General features: G+C 46.8%; 1 protein-coding gene across 2 annotated transcripts in view; it reads right to left on the reverse strand.

The window, feature by feature from the left end:
• Positions 1-24,838, reverse strand: part of ZZEF1 (zinc finger ZZ-type and EF-hand domain containing 1) — a 1,433,434-nt gene that overhangs the window by 643,199 nt on the left and 765,397 nt on the right. The window lies entirely within an intron of this gene.

Consider the following 24,838-nt stretch of genomic DNA (forward strand, 5'->3'; position numbering starts at 1 on the left):
GACGTATGAAGCGAGACCTCAAAGGGGAGAAGCAGCTCCGTACCCCCATAACCCTGATGGAGGACTTCCAAAAGATGATCTGTGGGCAAATGGGCAGCTGGATCGCCCATGCGCAAGACTCCCGCCGCCGTGGAAGCCGCCCGAGCAAAAGCAGCACCGGCCTCCGTAGGGCCCCGTGGAGGGGAAAGCAGGTCCTCGGTGGGCGATGGCTGCAAACTAAGGGGGCTGTCCCCCAGGCCAATGGGAGGAAGGAAAGGACATGTCCGAAAAGGAGAAGGAGGAGGCAGAGTGGCCGAGGAATGGGGAACCTGAGGCCCTTCCGCTGAAGACTGCGGGCGCGGCAACACTGATGAGCCATCTTTGGAGGACACCGGGGAAAACTCCACGACGCGGCGGCCTGTCTCCGGAGAAGACGCGACCAACAAGCGCCGAACCTCCGGGGAAGAGGGAGCGTCCGAAGACGACTCAACGACCTGACGCCGGCCCGGGTCCGTAAAGTTTGCGACCGGTGTCAGGTCAACGTTGACCAGCACCGAATGGGACGCCGGAACGACCTCCGCCACAACTCGCGGCGCAGGTGACCGGAGCGGGGTCGGAGCCGGGGCAGCCAGGGAACGGTGCCGAAAAGGCGTTGAGTCGACCTCCAACGAGGCAGCCGCCTGCGTGGAGGGATGAGGGGGACCCGGGGACACGCCCGACCCTTAGCCAGCCCCTGCGGCGTCGCCAGGGCCAGCAGTCGCTGGCGCCTGAGTGGCATCGCCTCAGACAAGGCCGCCGCCTGCCCAGAGGATCGAGTGGGATTCGAGGACACGCCAGAGTCCTGGCAACCTCCCACGACATCACAAGGACCCCCGCGGGGGTTTGCGGCGAGGCAGTGGGGCCCAGGTCCGAAGGAGGGAACCCCGAAGGGCCGCACCACGACTGCCCCGCTTCCTCCGAACCTGGATCCGAACCCTTCGGCGCTGGGGCCGGAGCCGCCGGTGATGCCGCAGGAGCCCCCGCACGCGGTAAGGGACCCGCAGACATCCCAGGAAGTGAAGGAGGAGATGAAAGAGCCAGAGGCCTGCAAGGCCCCCGCATAGGTCTCCATCTTGGCTCTGGTCACCCCCGCGCTGAGAAACGGCGGATAGGAGGGCGACGCGCGGGGCTGCACCACCCGTGGAGAACCCACACCCCCAACAGGCTGGAGACCAGGCCTCGGGGACAAACTGCAACACTTACCCACAGGTGAGCGATGCTCCTGCGGCCTGGGAGAGGGACGATGGTGGCGGTTCTTGAAGTCGTCCACGGGGGACGGACGCGGCGACGCCGCCGACCGGGACGTGCATGCCAACAGGAGCTTCATCCAGCAATCCCGCCGGGACTTCGGCTTCATCTGCTGACACGCCTCACAATCAGGGGAGTCGTGGTGCTCCCCAAACACCACATACAGATGGGGCGAGGGTCCGTCGCCGCCATCTGATGCACGCAGGAGGAGCACGTTTTAAAGCCCGAAGGCATTCGCACACTGTACCCAAGAAAAACAAGAAAAGAAGGCCTGAACAGGCCCGGACACAAGTCGGGTCCACGTTGCGCGCGGAAAAGAATAAAACTGACGTCAGCGCGCCGGGGTGGGGCTTATTTGACCTCGCTGATGTCACGCACGTGGAGGACGTCGGACGGAGTCGCGTGGTGCCCCCACCCCCGCGCAGAGATGCTGGGCAAGAAAGTTGTCTGGGTCCAGTCTCACGCCTGGGGATAATTCTACGTTAAGGAATCTGCAGCTAGTATTCTCTATCAGATAGAGGTGCACAGCTGTTCAAAAATTGACAGAGCCAAAGAAAAAGAAAATGCAGTGCTTACAGTTGAGTGGGTGGGTCGCATAAGAGGATGGGGGTGAAGTGGAGGAGATGAAAATATGTATGTGCAGAATGAGAGAGTAAAAAGATGGTACAAAGGAGTTAAGATATAATGCTTGCAAGATGCAGATGACTGATATTAAGATGTGGATAGGAAATTTGTGTCTACCAGAGTGAAATACAGCAAAATAAGGAGTATTCTAACCATTTGTTATTTTTATCCTCTGTAGTTTACATATGTCTTTCTTATCTGAACCGGAATACATTTCTTTCCAATAGCCAAGTTGCAACTGGGCCAGAACCCAAGTGAGGTCAATTCAGTGCCTTAGAAAAAAAAGGGAAGAAGAAACCCTACTGAGTACAAGTGACTGCAATCTGTTGTGCAAAGGGGGGATCTTAGTTCACCCTAGAGCTTTCTCTCTTTAAATTCATCTATCCTATTCTCTCCATCTAAGTGGTTTTCTGGCACATTCTGGGTCTATCTTTCACTAGGTATATTGATTTTTTTATTTAAATGCCTGTGGCACTCTATTTGTGGGTGCCAAGTCTGAATAGGTGAGCATTATTTCTTTGTGATGGTTCAGAAAACAATACAGACTCATACTAACCTGGTGTGTTTATGCCTACAAATTTTACTTTGTGGGTACATTGATATTAGCTACTCTCCCTGAGTAGGGCAATAGGGCACACTTTGTCCTGGCATGAGGGGAAAATAGCCTCTATGTGGAAGGGACACTAAAAGCTGGTTAGAAAATGGGAGTAAGCCCTTTTTAGGTCGAGCCTACAAGGCTTGCGGGGTCAGGCGATCTGCTTTATGCACTTTGTGGAGTCTGACTCCTCCCACCTCTTTGGACAGGCTTTTGTCTGTGTCATTACGAAATGGTAGCCTGCAAATGGCTAACAGTTGCTGCATGTTCCACCTTTTCTCTAAAGTTAACTCCCATAGAGTATTGGCTCAGGAACCAGCAGCGACGTGCACGCTGCAGCAGGGCATGTGAAGCCGGCCTTCACGCCCCTTGCCTGGGAAAGGAATACAGGTCTAGCAGCTGCTGTGTGGCGCAGTCCCGGACCAGCAGACAACCCTTTCCCGAGCTGAGGTCTGGTGTTTTTTTAGGTCTCGCCTACGTAGCGCGCATGCGCTGCATAGGAAAAAGACCTTTTGGAATCGGTTCGCTTTTTGCCCTAAAAACGTGCACGCATTGCATTGCTTTCAATGGCAACACGTGCACGTTTGGCGATTCCCTTGCGGGAGCGAGCTTTGGCGCCATGCGTTAGCAATTATCGCTCCTGGTGCTGCTCGCTCCCGCAAGGGAAACGCTTTCACTTTTGCCAACACTTTTGTTTTTTTCTTTTAGCGCGAGGTGCGCGCGCTTGTTTTACCAATTCCTGCAGCTTCCACACCTCCGCATCCGCACTCAGGTTGGAGTTGATGTCCTCCATGACTGGGGTAGTGATGCGGCCCCTGCCGCCTTCTCGCTGGGTTTCTGCGCCCACTCTTCTGTTTGTGTCTTTCTCCCTGGTACCCACCTGTCCCTGCCACTCCCAGGGCAGTCACTCCCCAAGGGTAAATCCCAGCCTCTTGCTTCAATTGAGTATTCCAGGCTCTCTACCGCCAGCGTAGTTACTATTGTTTCCAAGAGCTACTCCTCTCTCCCCGGATATTACACGTCCTCACGCCAGAGCTGTCAGTTCTTCTGAATTGCCCCTTAGCCGGGTTGCGACTCCCTCCCTCCCAGACTGTCACTGGGCACTGCCCGGCCAGCACCCCTCGCCCATGCCTCCGCTTGCCACCAGCCCCAGTGCAGCGGGCGGACACCGCACAACTTCCAACACCCAAACCAGCCTGCCAGCATCGGCCTATGGTGGCCCAGAGGGACCAGGCCACACCCACTCGGCGATCTGCTGGAGATAGGGTGATGCCATCTTAGTAAAGGCAGTTACAAGTGGGTGGCAAGCCAGGAGAACAGAATGAGCAGCAGTAGCAACAGATGCAAACTCTTTGCAAACGAGAAAGAACACAGGCTGTATTTGTCGCAAACACAGCTTTTAAGCCTTGAAGTAAAGAACGGTCAGTTACAAAGGGCCATAAACATGAACAAGGGACTGAAACTGCCGGTACCCTTCTCTAGCGGGTAAATGTGCCGGCCATGGTAGAACAAATTTATTTTCCGAGGAGTGCCGGACTTATATTATTTCAAAACAGGGTCATTCAATCGCGAAATAAATATTATATTATTATCTACTGGCGGTCGCCAGTAGATAGTTATAGTTAGGACCGAGTTTCCATAGGAAATCTGAAAATTCTATTTTGAATAACTTTGGCGCCGGTTGACGAATCCTCGCTAAATTTACAAAACTAATGGGGCGCTCCGTTCAGCTCCTCCCCTGAAAGTCTCGGGGTGATTCGTCAAGCGGGGTCCGAGAAAAAGGGGGGTCCCAAAACACCTTTTCCCCATGCATTTTTCCATAGGACCTTTAGTCGAAGGTACAGCCCGAACGGCTGAACAGAATTACTTGAAATTTGGCAGAGAGGTAGTCCTCAGGTCAGGGAAGTGCCTTTTGCAGGTCTGGTGTCAATCTGTTCAGTAGTTCCTGAGAAAATAGCATTTAAAAGCATATAAATATCTATAAGCGCGCACCTTGCGCGCACCGTGCGAGCACCCTAACGTGCGCGAGCGTAATTCTGATTGGTGGTTACATGTTAGTCAACGTTCGAATCGGTCAAAATCAGGAAGTGTCGGCCGCCATTTTGTTTGTTTTCAGTGCGAGAGTGAAAAAGGAAGGTGGCGAACGTGAAAAGGGGGCAGGGTAGAGAGTTCCTGACACCCTAGCCTTTGTCAGGGGGTCCCTGAAGGACCCCGAAGGCAGAAAAAAAAATTGAATTTTTTTTTTTAAATCGCGGGGGTGCGCGCACCGTGAAAAACCAAAAAAAAAAAAATGTTATAACTCGCGCGACCGCCACTCTATCACAAGGATGATGTCATCAGTGATGTCATGAGTGATGCCACTGACCATGTCATGAGTGATGTAATATGTGACGTCATGAGCAGTGGATTGCAGGCGTGCGAGTTATAGTTATCTGAACTAACTATAACAGGGGGATTTCATTGTTTTTTTACGAGTGAAATATCCACCTAACTATAACATGTGTGAAACCTATGGTTTTTTAAGTGAATTTGCAAGGTTTTTTAAATGCTAATTCCTAACTATAACGTGTGTGAAACCTATGTTTTTTTCAGTGAATATATATATATATATATATATATATATATATATATATATATATATATATTCATGTATCACGCTTGTTATCACTTAGCTGTAGCTGTTGCCATAGATCATTTCCTTTCGCATTAAATGTTGCATCCTTCCTAAAGCATGATTGACGCATTGACTAACGAAATATGCTGGAACCATCCCTGCGAAGTCCACTGTTTCAATTCCAGCACTTACAATGACAGGGGGCAGCAGTCTGTGCAGCTGTCGGAATTCGGGGACGCGGCATCAGTGCTTTCCTAATGTCGCCCAGGGCTCATATTTTTCTTCTGCTGCTCTCCCACGCCTAGAAGCGTTAATCGAGTGTTTTTAAATAAATAATGCAGGGTACTATTGTCAGGTCATACAGCGCATATAAACAGCTCACATTGTTGTGTTGTATTTGACTGTAACAGGACACAAGTCCTAAAACAAGCATTGGCATAGCCAATAGGTCTCACCTTTGGGACCTTATAAGTGTTAAGTTATCCAGCACAATATCCTTGGTGCAACAACATCAAGTGTTGCATGGCTAAACACATATAAGGTCCCAAAGACGAGGCCTATTGGCTATGCCAATGCCTGTTTTTATTTGCCCTATTGGGGCAGTCCTCGCCTTCTGTTAATCTGTCCATCGCAGCACAAACTGTGGTACCTCAACTCCGGTTTCAGCCAGTGGTTTTTGCAGCTGCCCAACACCCAACCACCTTCACCACTTTCATGCTTACAGCCCGGCCATGGACAAGGGAAAGGAGGAAGAGGAAGGATACGTGAACCTCCCCGAGGTGTGGGTCGCAAAGTAATTAAACTAAAAAGTACACACTGAAGAGTTTTGTATGCATATCAGGTATCTTTTATTTATATTGAATATATCAACAGGTTTGCTGAAAAATATTTGGTTACTTTCAGAACATTTCGTATGGTAAATATGCTTCTAAACATTTCCCCCGCTCCCTCCTTCCACTGCAAGAAAGCCGCACTTTATGGTTCACGAAGCGGGCGCTCTGTTAGTTAAAGAAGAAATAGGTGGACGTTTCCTCCATTGTTCCTCCCCCTCCCCCATTCATGCCCTTCGTGTGGCTTTTACACAGAAGAGTTTTGCATACCTACAGGGTTGGATTGGGATCACAAAATGGCCTGGCGTTGTAAAAAAGTGGCCCACATTTGGGAGTATGCCTTTTCGCAAAACGCTGCTTCAGTGCTTTAAGTATTACGGAAAAAATGGCGGGTTCTCTAAACTAAACATGTTTTCTTAATTTCACTGAGATAAATAAAATGCCAATATTACCAGGACACTTTGTGTACATGGTGGGCCCATTTGGAGGCAGTGGTCATAGGTTAAAGTTGCATATGTAGATCTGTGCGTGTACTTTGGGACACGGGCATCAGGCAGTTGAACGTATGGGGCGCTTCAGCTGGGACTGCACCCCAACATACATGGATCTGGATAGCCCAGGGAGTCCACCGGGTGTGCACTGATGGCACAGTTTCCCAAGAGGCAAGTTCCTGTTTCTTCTCTCTTCTTTCCGTGGACTAAGTACACAGATATCTGGAGCAGACACGGGTCACACAAGGCAGCATTGTGACTTCATCCTCGGCGCGGGCACCATTCCTTTACTAATGGTCAGCTTGCGCGCAGGCCCAACTTTACCATGTGGCAGTTGCACAACTCACATTTTTCATCATTTGGCTGAGCACATTTTATGAAATTGTTGGTGAGAATGTAGCGAAATATCCAGAGCTGGGAATAACTTCATAGTTGTGCAGAAAAAACTGCTACAGATGTGCAAATGGAGGTGTGCGCACACAGTGTACATGAAAAGGCTTTAGGGTGCTCCAGGAGGTTTTTTCACACGTGGTGGCACGCCACAAGCATTGCTCATTGGGCACCCTTTCTACCCTCTCAGCTGCCCCTTGCTCCATGCGCATAAAACACAGTTACTTCTAAGTGTCTGGTGCAAGCTGGTTTATGTGCTTGGGGCCTGTTATGCTTACTAGGGAAGGCGAGATGCCTATTTATCTGACCGGAGCGGTCGTCCGTACAATAACACAAGCACGAAGGCTGCTGTGGTGTTTCTGCCGGTCCCTGCTTTTTAGGTCTCGCCTAGCGTTGCAGCGCGCATGCGTTGCTCGCGTAGCAAGACATATTGATGTAGTGGGATTTTAGTAAAGGACTTTTGCTCACACCCATGCTTTGTAATTGGGCAATCTGAAGATTTATTTAAAACTCTGGCTTCTAATTGATTTTCAGGGTTTTATGTAACCGCCCTGTGGCTTTTTTTGGCACGCCCATGAGACAACGAGTCTACGAGTGTCTTGCTCACGCTGTCTGCACGGGCCAGTCGGCTCTCTGATTGGTTGTCAACTACCAAATAAGCTTTCTGATTGGTGGACCTTGTCCACCAATCAGAGAGCCAACTGGCGCGTGCAGGCAGCGTGAGCAAGACACTCGTAGACTCCCTGTCTCATGGGCAGCAACGACACCTATTCCTTGTACTGCGTGTTGAGTTTTGTGGGCGGCTTGTTAATTATAGATGCGAACTCAAATAGAGTTCATTCAAATCGCTTTATTGGTCATTGATACATTAACATTTTATCTAAAAAGTGAGCTATATCAATTAAACTTTTGCTGATATTTTTAAGATGGACCCTTTAAACAGTGTCGGAAGAATGATGATGGGAGGGGCATGTCTGACAGTGGAAGCCTAGCGGCTGTGCTTCTACAATCTCACAGAGAGTCACTACACATGCTTCTTTCAGTGAAACAGATGGAGCCTTATTTTGTTAACAAAGGAGGCTGCGCGCGAGACGGAGGTAGGAGCAGCAGCGCAAACAGTACCCAAAACAAAAGTGCGCAGACGCCTGGACGCCCCAATGCCACAAACATTCATTCTCAGATAAGGGTGGGCTGCGTAGCGGCCTTCGTGTTGCTTGGCATGTTTCTAATTATGTATTGTACAACTGCCAGCTCTTTATTGTGCTGTTAAAGGCCTGCTTTACCAGTCAAGGACACGTTTGTTTTTAAAGGAACATGTTGCTTTAGTGATTTGCCCAAGATCACAGGATGTTGTGCAGACGTCGAAACTCAAACCCGGTTTGCTTTAGTGATTTGCCCAAGATCACAGGATGTTGTGCAGACGCCAAAACTCGAACCCGGTTTGCTTTAGTGATTTGCTCAAGATCACAGGATGTTGTGCAGATGCCGAAACTCGAACCCGGTTTGCTTTAGTGATTTGCCCAAGATCACAGGATGTTGTGCAGACGCCGAAACTCGAACCTAGTTTGCTTTACTGATTTGCCCAAGATCATAGGATTTTCTGCCGGAGCCGAAACTCGAACACGGTTTCCAGCCCCATCATAGCTGGCAGCTCTGGCCTTAACGCCAGGAAGAAGGTGCCAAGTGGTTAGAGGCTGGGGTTGTGGCAGAAGAGAAGCAGGATTGCAGTATGCATTTGGTAATGGAGAGGAGCTGTGGTTTAAGGTCCAGAAGTGCTACCTTTGGAACTAGTGAACCGGTTCCGGCGTCGGCTAATCAACATTCTGTGAGTCTGCTCAAATCAATCTCCCCCAGCCTAACACACAAGAAATGAATTTAACCTTGCGTAATGTAATCTCACTTAAAGCGCTACAGTGCCCTTGGCCAAGTTCGCGCCATACAGAACAGAAAAAAGTAAACACATTTTTCAGGGATGAACACTGAGAAGTAAAGTGGCCCCCAATGGCATACATTCTGGGTGGTTGGCCCGGTTATTATGCTTGGTCACCATGGCAAAATGATTTACAGGCACAGAACCAATCTTGAAGTTGTCCGCTCCTAACATATCTAGTTTTTTAATTTTAGCGCTCTGTCAAGTAAACAGCAGCCCAGTGCTGCTGTTCAAAGTGGGCCGCATATTAACATCAGTAGGGCTAAAAGTGACCCCCGGGCCATACTTTGAGAATCCAAGTTCTATAACACCCAATCTCAAAAAATGCATAGCATAGCTGAGTCCACCAGGAGTATAGACTGCTTTTCTTTATTCCTGGCCATTGATTGGCTGAGAAGAGCTAAACCTATTTGTGTGGCAGCCATCTTGTTCTAAAATGGTGTGTAGGGATGACCAATGAATCTCAGTAGATGACCTGTACGCATATGCCAGACATCATATAGTGCATTCCTCTAGCAGTCGGGTAAAGTGCTTAGTGCAGGCTGTGGGTCACCCGGGGCCCCAGGTATGTCTGTACTGGAGTCTCGGTGTGCTCGGGAGTTAGCAGTCTGTTCGCGCCTCTCTGAGTACACGCCTGTCTGAAGTCAAGGTCTGCGTGTGCCCCAGTCTCTATGTGAAGTGGAGGTCTGCGTGTGTCCCTGTCTCTATGTGAAGTGGAAGTCTGCGTGTGTCCCTGTCTCTATGTGAAGTGGAAGTCTGCGTGTGTCCCTGTCTCTATGTGCACCTTTCCTGATTGATCTTGCAGTTCTCTGCGTAAGCTGGGCTTGTAACCTAGTCATGCTAAAGTGTGATTAACTTGGGATTGTAGGGGTTCGCATCCAGGTGTCTTGACAAATTCAGTCTGTGGGCAAGAATTCACGACCGGGAACGATTGAAATATCTGAAGCTGAGGCTCAAGACACCATGGTTTCTCACAGTGGCCATAAGGTGTGAAGACTACATGCACATTCAATCCTTGGCCTCTCTGCAGAGCGATGCTCGTATATGTGAGTGTTTTAATTGTGTGACGGAGGTACACAGCTGTCAAAATCTGGGAGCAGCATAGGAAAAGACAATGCAGTGGGGGAGTTGTATGCGTGGGGGCAGGGCTTTAAGTGGGCCGGGTCTCACCGGTGCTGAGCACTAGCAGTAACTTTATCCTATTAGCATTACAAATACTATTATATTTATTTTGCTTAACAAAACTCACATTGACACAAGCCATTAACATTTACAAAGCCAACAGCTCGCACTCCTATAAATGCAATTAATAACTTTTCCATTTACAAATTTTAACACTATTTGCATTTTACATTACAACCATTTTAATACATTTTTACAAAACATAAACAATACAAAAAACAATGTCATTTACAAGGCCATTTACTCAAAACAATGTCACTGTGAGACCTATTGCATTGTAAATGCTTGTTACAGTCTCCGAACGCGTAACTCAAGCACCTGCCAGCTTCAAGCCATTCACCACGTCCCCCTCTTCCCACTGCACGGATGCCACGACTTATGGATCACGAAGCGGGCGCTCTGTTAAATAAAGAAGAAATCTGCGGACTGTTCCTCTATTCTTCTCCCTCCCTACCTCATCCATGCCCTCCGTGTGTCTTTTTTTAATTTATTTTTTTACGGCGGCAGCTTCTACTTCATGGTTCAGTTTATTTGTCATTGTTTGCTGCCATTGTGTTTTTTTTAATACATGCTTAGTGATTGGCCCTCAGTTTACATAGATTTTGAAACCTTAGGCTTTTGACAGTAGTGCTGTCTCTCTGCTCACATGGATCTGACAGCACATGCATGTATTCCTCTACTGGACAGACGCTGCAAGCTCGAGTCTACGACAGCAGAAACTCTCTCGCATGTCCCACAGATGCTGATCTTGCACCCTCGGCCCTTCAAACGCAGTCTAATTCATCTTAGCTTATTCTCCATGGTCGCATAGCTCTTAAGTGCTCCGGGCTTACATAGCAGAGAGGCCCCCTGAGGTTGCAAAGATCTTACGAGGTAAGGCCTCGAAGAAAAGAGTTATTCTCTGTGTTTTCCCAGTTCTCCCAGGCTCGACTTCAACTGGCACAGCCCTGCCCGATGAACAGATCTGGCTCCGATCTCAGCCAGTGGAACTATTATAAAAGACAGTTCACGCTCTAACCTTTACTGAGATAAAGGACTACAAGTTGAAGTTCAGCAACGTTATTAACTGGCCACCCTTCGGTATTGTGTGTATTTTTCCATTACATTTATACTGACAATATATATCACATTCAGAGCGTCTCTATTAACTTTAAACATCAGAAAAGCTGTTAATACCCGTGAATTTGGACATGAAGCAAAAAAGGTGAAACATAAATGTAGTAACAGAAGTTCAAGAATATTAGAGCTCTTCCCGCAGAGAAGCTTTTTTTCTGACATTAGGCGCAGTATACCTTCTACCAGGGTGTAACGTAGGCCTTTGTACCCCCTCTGGCGTAGTGTGAGCGAGACAGGTGTCAAAAGGGTCCATATTTAGCCCAAGGCCTTTGCATAGTTAGGGACAATCTGCTTTAGTGAAATTTTAGAGGCAGTTCGCCATGTTTTGCCGATGGGTGGGATACATCAGTTTAAGCAATACCACTGTCTTTGTTTACAAATATGTCTGTGTTGTGCCATCTGCGTCATAAGGAGCAAACTGGAAATGCTATATTCAGACTGGTGCTGGGTTTGCAGTCGGCCTCATTTCATTTGTTTGCACACCAGAGCAGATTTCGAAAGCTGAGGTGATGCAGTGGGCTTGTTGGACATTGCAAACCTGCCTGCAGCGCTGCACAGGCATCACCACTAGCACACCTACTTTCAGTGTGCGAGAAAGTTCTGGTGCCAAGTCTAGGATGTACAAGATGCCACTGATTATGATTGATGTATAAAGCAGCCTGAATTCTCCATAAGAAAATGAGTTACTTACCTGTAACTTCAGTTATCCAGTATTGGTACCTTTCATAGATTCACATGCTTGAATAATCCCTGTCGTTGAGGTGGGAGTCTCACGGTACAAATAAAATATATACATAATAGTAATAAAATATCATACAATAGGCTATAATGGACAATAATCCATAGCCTATCTTTGTCCTTTTGTAAAAAGGAACCAAATTTGGCACACATCCAATCAAGCTCCAGCACCCTCTAGAACACACCACAGAGAGGCAAGCCCCTCAGATTTTCATAGCACAAGTGACAGTAAGTATAACACAGTAATAAGGGAAGCCTCTCCGGGGAGGAGGGTGGGTCGCAGGGGAATCTATTAAAGATACCAAAACTGGACAACTGAAGTTACAGGTAAGTAACTCGTTTTCTTATCCAGCATTGGGGTATCTTTCATAGATTCACAAGCTTGAATCAGAATAGCTAGCAGAATAGCTAGCAGTAAGAATCTTAGCTCCTTAGCGGATGGTGGGTATTATACAGACCACATTAGATACTTTGTAAAATATACTTGTAAACATACTTATATCATATGCCATATCACATGAGAGAGACATTAGTAACATTAACAATTAAAAGAGACAGCATTCAAAAGCATGACATAAGATATTCACCTCTCAATCAAGGCTTACCTTATTTGAAAAGGTTGCGTAACACTGATTGACCAACTGCTGACTCAGCTTCTTGCAATTCTTGACTGCGTTACTGCTGTACCTGGTTTTTGGCCACCATAAGATACAAACAATTGATACAACTTCCGGATGGATACAGTTCGTTTTAAGTAAAATTTAAGGCACCTTTTAATATCCAAAGTGTGTACAGCCTTCTCAGCCGGGTTGGAAGGACTGGGAAAGAAAGTACATAAAATAATGCGCTCATTAAGATGGAAAGAAGATGGAACCTTTGGAATTAAGGTAGGATTCGCTCTTAAGAGAACTTAGTCATTGGTGAACCGTAGGTATGGTTGTTTGATAGTAAATGCCTAAATTTCGCTGACTTTCCTAGCGGAGGTATGCGCCAACAAAAGAGCAGTTTTCCAGGCGAGATATTTAAGCTCAGCTTTGTTCACAGGTTTGAATGGTGCTTCATGAGCTGTGATAGAACCAGGTTAAGCCGCCATTCAGGGGGAGGAGCTCTGATAGGTGGAAAAGGTCTGAATAGACCTTTAAAAAATTGCTTGACCAAACGGTTAGAGCAGCGAGATGGGCCGCCAGTAGAGCACCTGTAAGTCGAGATTGCGGCCAGATGCAGCTAAACAGATGCGAACATGAGTCCAGACTTAGCTAGTGAAAGAAGATAAGGGAGAACCTTCTCTGGAGAACAGTCCCGGGGATGTGTATTATTATCACGGCACCAAGAACAGAAACGTTTCCATTTCAAAGAATACGTTTTTAGTAGAAGGAGCTCTTGCTTTTGCAAGTATGTCCCTACAGTCTTGCGGTAAATCTAGCTCCTTGAATTCAGTGTGCTCAGAAGCCAGGCATGAAGCTGCAGAGGGGCTGAATGCAGGTGGAGAATCTGGCTCTTGCTCATTGTCAAATGAGTTGGAGACACTGGGAGGCGAAATGGGTTGCATTCTGAGTGCAGGAGAAGCTCTGTGAACCAGTGCTGACGCGGCCATCGTGGGGCAATGAGAATCATTCGGCACGGTTCCAGCTTCAGTTTTCTTAGAAGCCTCAGGAGCAACGGAAAGGGGGTAAAGCGTAAGCGAAAATCCACGTCCATCTCATCATGAAGTCGTTTCCCCAAGAGCCCTTCTATGGATCCCAACTGGAATAGAATGGGCATGTCCGATTTGTCTTGGAGGCAAACAGATCCAAGTTGGGTCTTCCCCACATCTGAAAAATGTGTTCCACGACTGACTGGTCCAGTTCCCATTCGTGGCATGAATTTGATGTTCTGCTCAAAGTGTCCACCAGAGTGTTGTTCACTCCTGGCAGATGCTCCGCCTTTATAGTAATTCGATGAGAAAGGAGCCACTTCCATATGTTTTACGCTTCCTGAGATAGGATGTGAGAGCGAGTCCACCCTTGCTTGTTTAGGTAATGCATGCAAGTGGTGTTGTCAGTTCTTATGAGAACTGATGACCCCTGAAGTCTTGGGAGAAAAGGCTGCAAAGCCAGAAAAATAGCTCAAAGCTCCAGGAAGTTGATGTGCATTCTTGACAATGCTTTGGACCATTTCCCTCTTATGCTGAGATCTTGGAGGTGTGCACCCCATCCTTCGAGAGACGTGTCTGTAGTCGAGATGAATTACGGTGGGAGAGAAAGAAAGGTAAGCCCGGTCGAGATATTGCTGGAGCGCTGCCACCAAAGCAGAGCCACCCGCATAGCCGGGGATATCCTCACCAGGTCGTCGATTGACCCTGTTATTTGAAACCATTGACTGTCCAGTTCTTCTTGGATAGGTCTCACTCTGAGATGCGAGTGAAGAACCAAAAGGATTGCAGAGGACAACATTCCGAGAAAGGATTTTATCATCCTCACAAAAGTGAACCTTCTTTTTTGTAGGTCTGATGCTAGAGAAACGAGATGTAATTGTCTTTCTCTGGACAAGGATGCTTTGTCCTGGATAGTGTCCAAAACTGCTCCCACAAACTGAATCCTTTGAGACGGAAGAAGAACAGACTTTTGGGAGTTGAGAGACAGCCCCAGAGATTGAAACATGCGAAGGCAGGTGTGCGTTGCTTCTAAGGCCTGCCGGAAAGAAGGAGCTTTTATTAGCCAATCGTCCAGATATGGGGAAAGCTGCAGGCCCTGCAGCCTGAGTTGAGCCGCAAACGGAGCAAGGCATTTTGTAAAAACTCTTGGAGCTGGACGCAGGACAACAGGAAGAACCCTGAAATGAAAATGCGCACCTGCCACAGTAAAACGGAGGAACTTTCGATGTTTGGGGTGGATCGGGATTTAGAAGTATGCATCCTGCAGATCTAATGTTGTCATGAAGTCGCAGGATCTCTTGAAGAGTAACCATGCGAAAGGATTTCTTTTGCAGGTATTTGTTCAGCTTCCTCAGATCCAGGATTGGTCTCCATTCTCCTGACTTTTTCTTGACTAAAAAGAAACGGGAGTAAAAACCTCTTCCCACTTGACAGCGAGGCACTTTCTCTATGGCTCCTTTTTGTAGCATACTCCTTGCCTCTTTCTTGAGAAGAGCTAGATGTGGTGGATGGGGCAGAGGGAGGTTTACAAATTCTAGGGTGTGTCAGTTTTTCCCATTGGTTGAAATGACGAGAAATGTTTGGCATCTTGGTGTTGAAGTGTGGCTGAACTTTTGCAGGTGCTGGGGAGACGTCACTGTTTCCTACCATTATCTCTGCCCTGTTGGGGCTGTTTCCTCCTGTTCTGTTGTCTATGTAAGATTGTTGTTGCTGTTGAAAACCATATTTGCCCTGATAAGACTGGGGTTCGTACTAATGGTAACTTCCACGAAAGCATCATCCGGGGCCTTATATTTCTTAACAGTCCTGGGAAGAATTGCCAGGATAGAGAGAGGGTTCCTCATAATCTTGACGCCCCTCTTCCCAAATATGGTAGTTTATGGGAATAGCACGGACCGATTTCCTGCTTCGATCGTTAAAATCATGGAGAAAGCAGTCGGACTGCTTAACAGGCATAGGCAGGTGAAAATGTGCTGCTACCCCTCTCCATGATTGCATGAAAACCTCTGATGTCCTCCGGAGGGGAGTCAATTGATTGAGGAACAGGAAATGATGGTGTAAGGAGAACATAATCCTCCCATTCATCCACGGTTGTTGGCGATTTAGGGAGTTTGCCCTCTTCGGTGGCTGCATCCTCGTCATCATCTTGTATCCCTTGATCTTGTGGTATAGGTACAATATCCTGAGACCCAGAAGCTGGAACAGATGAACCTGAAGTATGCAAAATAGATGGAGCAGGAGGCTGTCATTGAACGGGGTCAGCCGCAGTTGGGAACCGAGTGTGGTAAACTTGCAGGATAGCTGCCAAGTCCTGTACCAAAGTCACGGGCATCTGCACCACAGGTTCCTGACGAGGCAATAAAACTTGAGGCCTATGTACGGTTTGATAAGGCTCATCATCCTCTTTGTATTCGACATGAAGCTGAGAGGGGCTGCATGCGAGACTGAACAGCTCATCGTCCTCTGACTCGTCCAAAAAATGGCTCGGAGGCAAGGGAGAAATGTATGAAGGGTCGTGGTAGTAGCCCCTCGTAGACGGGAGAGTAGACGCTAATTTAGATGATAAAATAGGAGCTACTTGTAGTGAAGTAGGCCTTTTCCGCCTAATCGTCGATAGGGACAGATGAAGCTGCCATTACCATTGTTAGTGTCGACGTTGTCGTCGTCGATGTCCTCGACGGCAGACCCGTCGAAGTGAAGGTCGTTGTCGACGTTGGAAGCATCGATGAGAGTGGGACCATCGTCGATGGTGCCGTCGAGACTATCTCAGTCGATCGGAAGCGATTTAGTCTTCGTCGTCGAAGGTACTGATCTTAGCGGTTCTTCCATCAACGGAGATAGCGTCAACGAACTCTGAGGTGCCTTCGTCGTCAACGGGGTCTTTTTTGACAAAGATCTGACAGACTGAGTCCTGGACTGTTTCAATTCCGTTTTAAGTGGCATTTTTTATGTTTTTCCTTCAGAAGAGAAAGAAAGCTTCTCTTTTTTAGAGGCAGAGTGGCTAGCCTCATGGTGAGACTTTTTAGATGTTTTGCCAGCTCTTTCAGGTGGATCTTCAGATCTATCGCTCTTCTTAGACGCAGGGAGGCTCTCACTATCATCCTCTTCAGACAACACCTCAGATCTCACCTTCAATTTCTCCAGCCAGATCAATAACCTGCCTTCTCTATCCTTTAAGGTCTTTGAAGAAAAAGTTCTACAAATCCTGCAGTTCTTGACCTTATGAGAAGGATACAAACAGTATATACACTCCTTGTGGGGATCCTCAAAATGTATTCTCTTTTTCCCCCAGGAACCACAAGGCAAGAATAATCCTTTCTTAGAAGATTCAGACATCCTGTACTCACAGTATTCACCAAACTTCGAGAAAAAACTGAGCAGAGCTCAGGAAGACTCCCTGTCACACGACGTGCAGTAGAAAATCTGAGGGACTTGCCTCTATGTGGAGTGCTCTAGAGGTTGCTGGAGCCTGATTGGCTGTGTTCCAAATTTGGTTCTTTTTTACAAAAGGACAAAGATAGGCTATACTGGATAAGAAAACGAGTTACTTACCTGTAACTTCAGTTGTCCAGTATTGGTATCTTTAATAGATGCACATGCGACCCACCCTCTCTCCCCGGAGAGGCTTCCCTTATTACTATGTTATACTTACTGTCACTTGTGCTATGAAAATCTGAGGGGCTTGCCTCTCTGTGGTGTGTTCTAGAGGGTGCTGGAGCTTGATTGGATGTGTGCCAAATTTGGTTCCTTTTTACAAAAGGACAAAGATAGGCCAGTGTAGTGACTTTATTGTCCATTATAGCCTATTGTATGATATTTTATTACTATTATGTATATATTTTATTTGTACCGTGAGACTCCCACCTCAACAGTGGGGATGATTCAAGCATGTGAATCTATGAAAGATACCCCAAAACTGGATAAATTTAGCACACTCAGTTCAGCCCCACCCATGTACGCATGAGGCGGCGTCAGTCTATGTAGTAGCCTCAGTCATGTGTGCTTTAAGCAGCTTGAGTTATGAGTACACATAGCAGCTTGAGTCATATATGCACATAGCAGTTTAAGTCATGTGTGCACATAGTAGGTCCAGATATAATTGTGGTTCATGAGGTATGCATGTAGCAGCCTCACTCATGTACACATTTAGCATTGGAAGTCATGCATGCAACCAGAAGCCTCAGTCTTCTATACATGTTATTTCTTCAGTTATGTATCCATGTAGCAGCCAGCCTCAATGCTCTATGCATGTTAGAGCCTCTGCCACATGTGGTTGTAGAAGCCTAAATCATATGTATGCATGTGTAGGTATTTATATAGCGCAAACCTAGCTCGGAAGAAACGGAGTACTCCATCAATATCATTATGTGAAGGGTCTGGAGACGATGTACAAGATCGTGTACATCAAGTGGAGGTGGCACAAATACCTTGTAACACATTTTAGGTACAGGAAGATTAAGTGATTTGCCTACAACCATACAAAATTGAGTCTAGCACAGAGGCTGGGATTCAAACCTCAGGTTCCAGAACCAAAAGGCAGCAATTTGCATCCCTAGGACACATCCCCTCATATATGCATGTCCGCATCTACTTTCATGTATGCATGTAGGCGCTCCAGTTGTGTGTGCATAAAGTAGTTTTAGAAGTGTGTACATACGTTACCCTCTATTGTCTGTGCATGTTTGTATATAGGGACAAAGGCCAGCGAATACTGGAGTATTGGAGACGCCTATTCTACCCTGCAAAACTGCACTCAACTGCACTGCATTCTACGCCAATAAACTCTACTCTTTACCACTCTACTCTATACCACTTCACTCTACTTTAAAACAACCTACTGTATGCCACTACACTTTATACTACACCACTCTAAGCCACTCATTTACAATCTGCACCACTCCATTGCACTCTATTCCACTGCAATATAAGCAGCGCCACTCTATGCCAATACAAGCTACACAACTTTACTCTACACCACTGCGCTATACATCACTTAATTAATATACACATAATTCCACTGCACACCATACCACATATTTACACTACACAAATCCACTCCATGCAATTCCACGCCACACAATTGCACAACTAACAATTCCAATCCCACCCACATAATTTCACTCAAACCACAAACATCCACGCCATAACACAAGCGTTAAAGACATTGCCATTTACAACACCAATAGCTCTAAAGCTCTAACTCAAATAAATGCGAGACCTATTGCATTTCTAATGCTTGTTAATTGTGCAGCAGTACCTGCTTTACTTTTGTTAGTTTCGCATTGATCACTTACACCTTCTGAACTGTACTCGGGTGACATTGCCGTTAAAATTAACCATATGACTCAACTTCACTTCGTTTAAACAGCCAGCAAAGGATGGGAAGCACCAATTTTGTTAAAATTACACCTCTTTTCCCACTAAATATGCATAGGCTCGAGCTTAATTTTATAACAGCATTAATTTTCAGTATAGTGACGCATGAATAAGTTACTTATCTTTGGTAACACACTTTCTGGTCAAACGCAGATTTCTCATCTTGTGAATATACCCAGGCGCCAGACTGGATCTGGAGATTTTTCCCAGGATTGCTTCTGCGTGCCAGCAGGTGGTGTCGTGCAGCGCTGTATCAATACCTACTGCCACGGAATGAATGCCGGAGCCACATTCAAGCACCACCCTGGCACTGACGTCAGTTTCTTTCTTGACTTAGTCTGCACCTTCACATATGGAGCTAAAAAAATTATATGATGTGACAATATGCAAATCTGTAAATTGGGTCCTTTTCACAGGTGGAGAAAAAGTCAAAATCGGTAGAATGGGGAGGTGGGAGGAAGGTGAAGAACCTGCAGTTAGAGTATCCACCAGAAAGAGCATTACTGAAGGTAAGTAACTTTTTCTTCTGATGGATACTTCTAACTGCAGATTCCACACCTTGTGAAAAGACGCCAAAGCAGTACCTCCTAAGGTGAGAAGACTGTGGAATGGCTCAAACCAAAATGTTCTGCAGGCCCAAACAATTTCACCCCCAACAAGACATGCCTTTTAAGGCAGTAGTGCTTTGTGAACTTATGAACTGACGCCCACATCGCGGCCTCACAGATGTCTGAGACAATATTCTGCAATCCAGTGCAGCGGTAGCAGCCATGACTCCGGTCAAATGGGCCCTCGAACCTTCTGAGACTACCAACCTTGATATGGTCCTTTTCTGCACTGCTTTACACTGTATTGCTCCAGCAACCTCACACCAAACAGCTTATCGTTTAGATGATATTCCTTGGCACGATTGATGTAAATGCTCAAGGCTCTTTGGGGGTCCAAAAGGTGAGGGGTCTCCTGCTCTTTCGAAGGGTGTGGTGGAGCACAGAACACAGGTAGGGTGATGAATCATGCAACATGTATTTATTTTATTAAATATAAAACATAAAAAGACATTACACCACAGCACCTGGTGATGTACGGTAGATGGACAGACATAACTCATGCGACAAGCTGAAGTTATTGTTATGAGAAACAGTGTTTTGAGAGTTAGTAGATGAAAGGAACAGCAGTGTATCACCTCAAATGGGGTACACATACAGAAAGTGATAAAGGACTTGAGTGGAAACGTATGAAAGAAGAACTTAAAGAAAGTGCATCACAAAAGGTGATTTAAATAAGGATGGCTGGTCTAGAAAGCACAAAGAGGCTGAAAGGGTTGACAAATATCCTTTAACAGTGCCACTTGTTCCTGCTATGGACACAATGTTGCCCAAGTGCCCATAGATGTACTAGTAAGTGCCTTGTTAAATGGTAAAAGAGGTTGAGAAGAAGATTATCCACTCCGTGAGACACCCTGCAATCATGTTATATAGAAGGTAGTTGCAGACTTGAGCTGCCCTTCTAATAACCATGGCTATGGATGCCTACTCATCTGCAGAAGGACCATGGGTAAACACCAGTGTGGTGTCAGGACACAAATCCATACCACTTGCTTCTAGGTTCATATAGAAAGTATCATCATTGTATTGTTCAGAAAAATCATGCCCGCCACCATCATCATCAAATGCAGGTTGGCTCTGATCAAACTTCAGCCAAAAGAGTTGTTGGAGTACTGGAGGGCGATCTCTTTGCAAAGGCATTATCTTGACTGAATCAGAAACAAGCATTTGCAATGCAATAGGTCTCGCATTTACGTGAGTTTGAGCTATTGACATTGCAAATGACAATGTCTTTTATTTTTGTTTCCGTTTAAAAAAAAAAAAGGCATTATTTACAATGCCAATAACTTAAACTCACGTAAATGCGAGACCTATTGCATTGCAAATGCTTGTTCTTCATAATGTAATAGCACAGCATCCTTTAAGCAATTTCTTCTTTGCTTTCTCTTTAAATAGGCAGAGAAAATGAGTACTTGTGCTTTGGTAGTAAAGTTGGACGCTGCAAGGAATCCTGATTTGTTTAATCTACTAGGAAATATTCTGAAAGCTCAACAAACCCCTCACCTGCTCAAGATTGCTAGGACCAGAAAGGCACAGCCATACCAGTTGGACGAGTTTATTCAGGTGACCTGGATTCATGAGAAAATTGTGCAGAAATCTTATTACCGAATGCTTGTGGCGGTAATATAAGCAGGAGTAAAACTACATCACAGCGACCTTATGTGATCAACAGTGAATGAACTTTCAGAAGTGCTACAGACCCATTCACTTGTGTGCTCCCACTGAAAAAAGAGTGCTCTTGTTGACCTTTCTCCCATTGTGGCGTAACTATAATTGAGGGGGCCCCCCTGCAAGGTACGTAGAGGGTCCCCCGCCGGACTCTATTAGGACAGGCTGCATTAGTCCCTGGTGCGGGGGTGGTGTGTTAGTGATAGGTGTGCAGGGTCCCTGTCCCTCAGACGTGCAGTCATGCTGCATTAAACCCTGGTGCAGGGGATGGTTTGTTAGTGATAAGTGTGTAGGTTCCCTGCCCCTGAGACGTGCAGACACACTGCATTAATCTCTGGTGCAGGGGATGGTTTGTTAGTGACAGATGTGCATGCTTCTGCCCGTGAGATGATTTTAAAAACAAATATGGCATCAGGAAATGACATTCGGGGAGCATTCACCATTGCCTGTGGCCACCGTGTGTCCCCCGGCGACAGGTTTCGCTGAATCCATATCACCTGCTGCTAACTCCGTGAGCCTGGTGAGTGGCAGACGTGCACCACAGATCTGAGGTGTGATCTTGTGCACCCCAGGCTTTGCGACCGCTAGTTCCGTGCACAAGCCTCAGACCGGTGAATGCTGGACGTGCCTCGCGTCTCTGGGTAGTGCACGCACACAGCTTCAAGTGCTGGGAAAGTGCTTGTTTTTTTGTCTTGTGTTCCTAAGTTAGTTATCTCACTCAAGTCTCTTAGATTTGGTCCCCAGCCAGGAAAGGTTTGTGTGCAGGAAGTGAGATAGGGAGGGAGGAAAGCAGAGTGTGAGATCTGGAAGGAGGAAGGAGACGTGAGGTGAGGGAGGGAGGAAAGCAGAGTGTGAGAACTGGAAGGAGGAAGGAGACGTGAGGGAGGGGAGGGGCGACGAGAGACGGACACATCGGGCTGAAGAGACCTTGGGCTTCCCAGGGTTTGCCCCGGAGTCTCACACCATCGCGGGTTCATTCACAACCCACGTGAACACTGTTTGTACCTGGGCCGGCTTCACACAAGCGAGACTGTAATTCATAACTACGTGTAGGGGTGTCACCTTGCCCAACACTGCGTGATTTGCGATGTAAAATAACATTGTGAATCTCTGCTTACTTGATTTCAAGCGCTAGACCAGTTCAGGCTTCGAAGCGCTGTAGAAAAGTAATGTTGCCAGTTGTGGGTGTGCCGGCAGATGAGGCTGGGTCTGCGCAGCAAAGCGGCCGTGCGGCCACGAAAGTGAAAGTGATCGCGATCGCGATCAAAGCGGCCGTGCGAAAGTGAAAGTAAGCGCGGTGCGCGCGCCCGCGCACATGCACTGTAGCTCTAGGCTGGCCTGGTAGCACTTTTTGGAGCCCAAATACTAAATGTCTACAGATACTGAAGTCCTCAAGTGCCCAGTCCCCAATCAAAGACAGAAGAGGAAAGTCTCTGTCCCCTCGCAGACGGCAAGTGAGTCCACAAAGGCGAGTTTGCAGAAGAGACAAATCGTAAGTATTCATGCAGCTGTTTGTGTACTCCAGCACAGTATCCGCAAAGACACTTGTTTCCTGTTCTAGCCTCTTTCATTCACTGCAATGATGCACTGACTATCTGGTAATCCCTGTGTAGTTAAATTGAACCCACTGGCTTTGACAACTCTAAACAGTGATCATTAAAGGGAAAGGTTTCGGCTGGATCAGATGTGCTCACAGCATGAAGGCCCGTTTTCAAATTAACGGCATCCGGTGGTTTCAGCAGATTTCTGCAAACTGTACCAGTGTATGCTGTAACGAAGCTTGTGAAAGTTTGATCATAATCTGTTTTTTGGTTGACATTTTCTATAATATAATTATTGTGAAGTGACACTTTGAGATTGATTCCAGCAGGCATGCTTGCTCTTTCACTTCATGAGTGTGTGTTCTCGGGTACAGCTTTCCATTCCCTTAGGGATATTAAAGTTCAAGCGCTTTTGGAACGTTTAGAGCTTTCATCTTTCTCTCCCAAAGTCTCATTTAATTTACGAAACTTCTAATACTGTCTGCTTGGCAGGCAGTGATTTTATTCGGACTTAAATAGGTTCATATTTGTCCTACTGAATGTAAGCCAGTCCGTTGTCATACCTTTCTTGCTATGAAGCTGCATACCACTCTGTACATGTGTTTACCTTTATTAAGAATGTAATGGAAGGGGCACCCCCAGCTGGGCTCGGGTGACGTCATACCATCTCTGCTGTGCCACCAGGGCATCACATTTGCTGCGAGTGCACAAGATTACAAGTGAATACGAAATTTGATGGAGGCGGCACTCTATAGGGGATAGGAGTAACTTAAATTGAGTAAAGATGGATTTTATCCCTAGTAATTATTGAAATATGTTTATCTAAAATGAAATCCTTAAAGTTTACCAATGGTGCTTAATAGGTGTAGTTGAAGAGTCAAACTAAAGGCAAATTGGTCAGGAAATTAAAAAGGGAGAAGGAGCAGCTAGTAAAATTAACTGAAGTAACGTGGCACGTACTCCCTCGTAATGTTGCCAGTTGTGAGTGTGCCGGCAGAGGAGGCTGGGTCTGCGCAGTGAAAGTGATCGTGATCGCGATCAAAGCGGCCGTGCAGCCGCGAAAGTGAAAGTAAGCGTGGCGCGCGCGCCCGCGCACATGCACTGTACCTCTAGGCTGGCCTGGTAGCACTTTTTGAAGCCCACATATAAAATGTCTCTTCGAGCCAGCGCATGCGCTGGGCTCAGCGAGACCTAAAAATGGGGGCAGGTTGCACTGGAGCTGAACTTGCACACTGCTCTGTTTGAGACCAGGACAGATTCAGAGTCAGACAGAACTATAGGCTGATATCCTCTTCCGGGTTCATTGGTGCCAGTGTTGACACAACAGAAACTGGTGTGGATCACGATGCTAAGCGTGGGATTGACTCTGGAGTTGGAGCTGAGCCCGCAGCTATTTCAGAATGCATACCCTGCACCGAGCGCAGGCCTGTTGCCAGTAACCTGGCAGAAGGATTTTGTTGGTCCAGGATCCTCAAAGGCGGACTAGAATGAAACAGTAAGCTGCCTTGGATGTGAAGCTTACATCCTTAAATTTGTTGTGGCATTGCCGATTGACCCGGAAAACAGGGTGCATCGAAATCAGCTGCAGAACTAGTTCCTTGGCAGAGGACCAGGAGTGAGACTGCGGGACAACTTGACGTCCCCACAACTTACCAGAAGGAGAGTGGTGAGGATGGGATGACGCCAACTTGAACATCTTGTGTTTTTTCTATGATTTGGACTTACCCAAAGACTTGAAGTGCGATGAGAATCTGTAGCGGTATCAGTCCTTTGAATGGGAATGGATTCGAGACCTTGCATTTGAGTGGAAGCAGCCATTTTGTGATTTCCAGCGATGTTCAGCAGAGTACAGGTTAGCTTTGCGGTCCTGGTTTGCCTTTGTAGTTATGTGGGCACACTCAGAGCATGACTTGGAGTCATGGCCAACCATTGGCCAGAAAAGCACATGTAATGGGAATCTGTCACATACATTTGTTTGTGGCAACCCCTACAAGGTTTAAAGTCTATGGTTGTAGGGCCCTTGTACAGTGGAGGTAGAATTTTTTTGAAGGAAAAGGACTCGTCACCTGGCGAGGAAAAGAAGAAGTTGGTTTCAGATCCACATCGGAACGCACAGAAAGAAAGAATCTTATGTCAGTGCGCAGGGGTGGTGCCTATTTGTGGCTCCAGGGTCATTTACTGGGTGGAACAGAGTTGACACAGAGCAGCACAATGCCACCTGCTGGCACGCAAGAACAAT

This window comes from Triturus cristatus, chromosome 3_2 (assembly GCF_964204655.1).
Source record: "Triturus cristatus chromosome 3_2, aTriCri1.1, whole genome shotgun sequence".
Classification (NCBI taxonomy): Eukaryota; Metazoa; Chordata; class Amphibia; order Caudata; family Salamandridae; genus Triturus; species Triturus cristatus.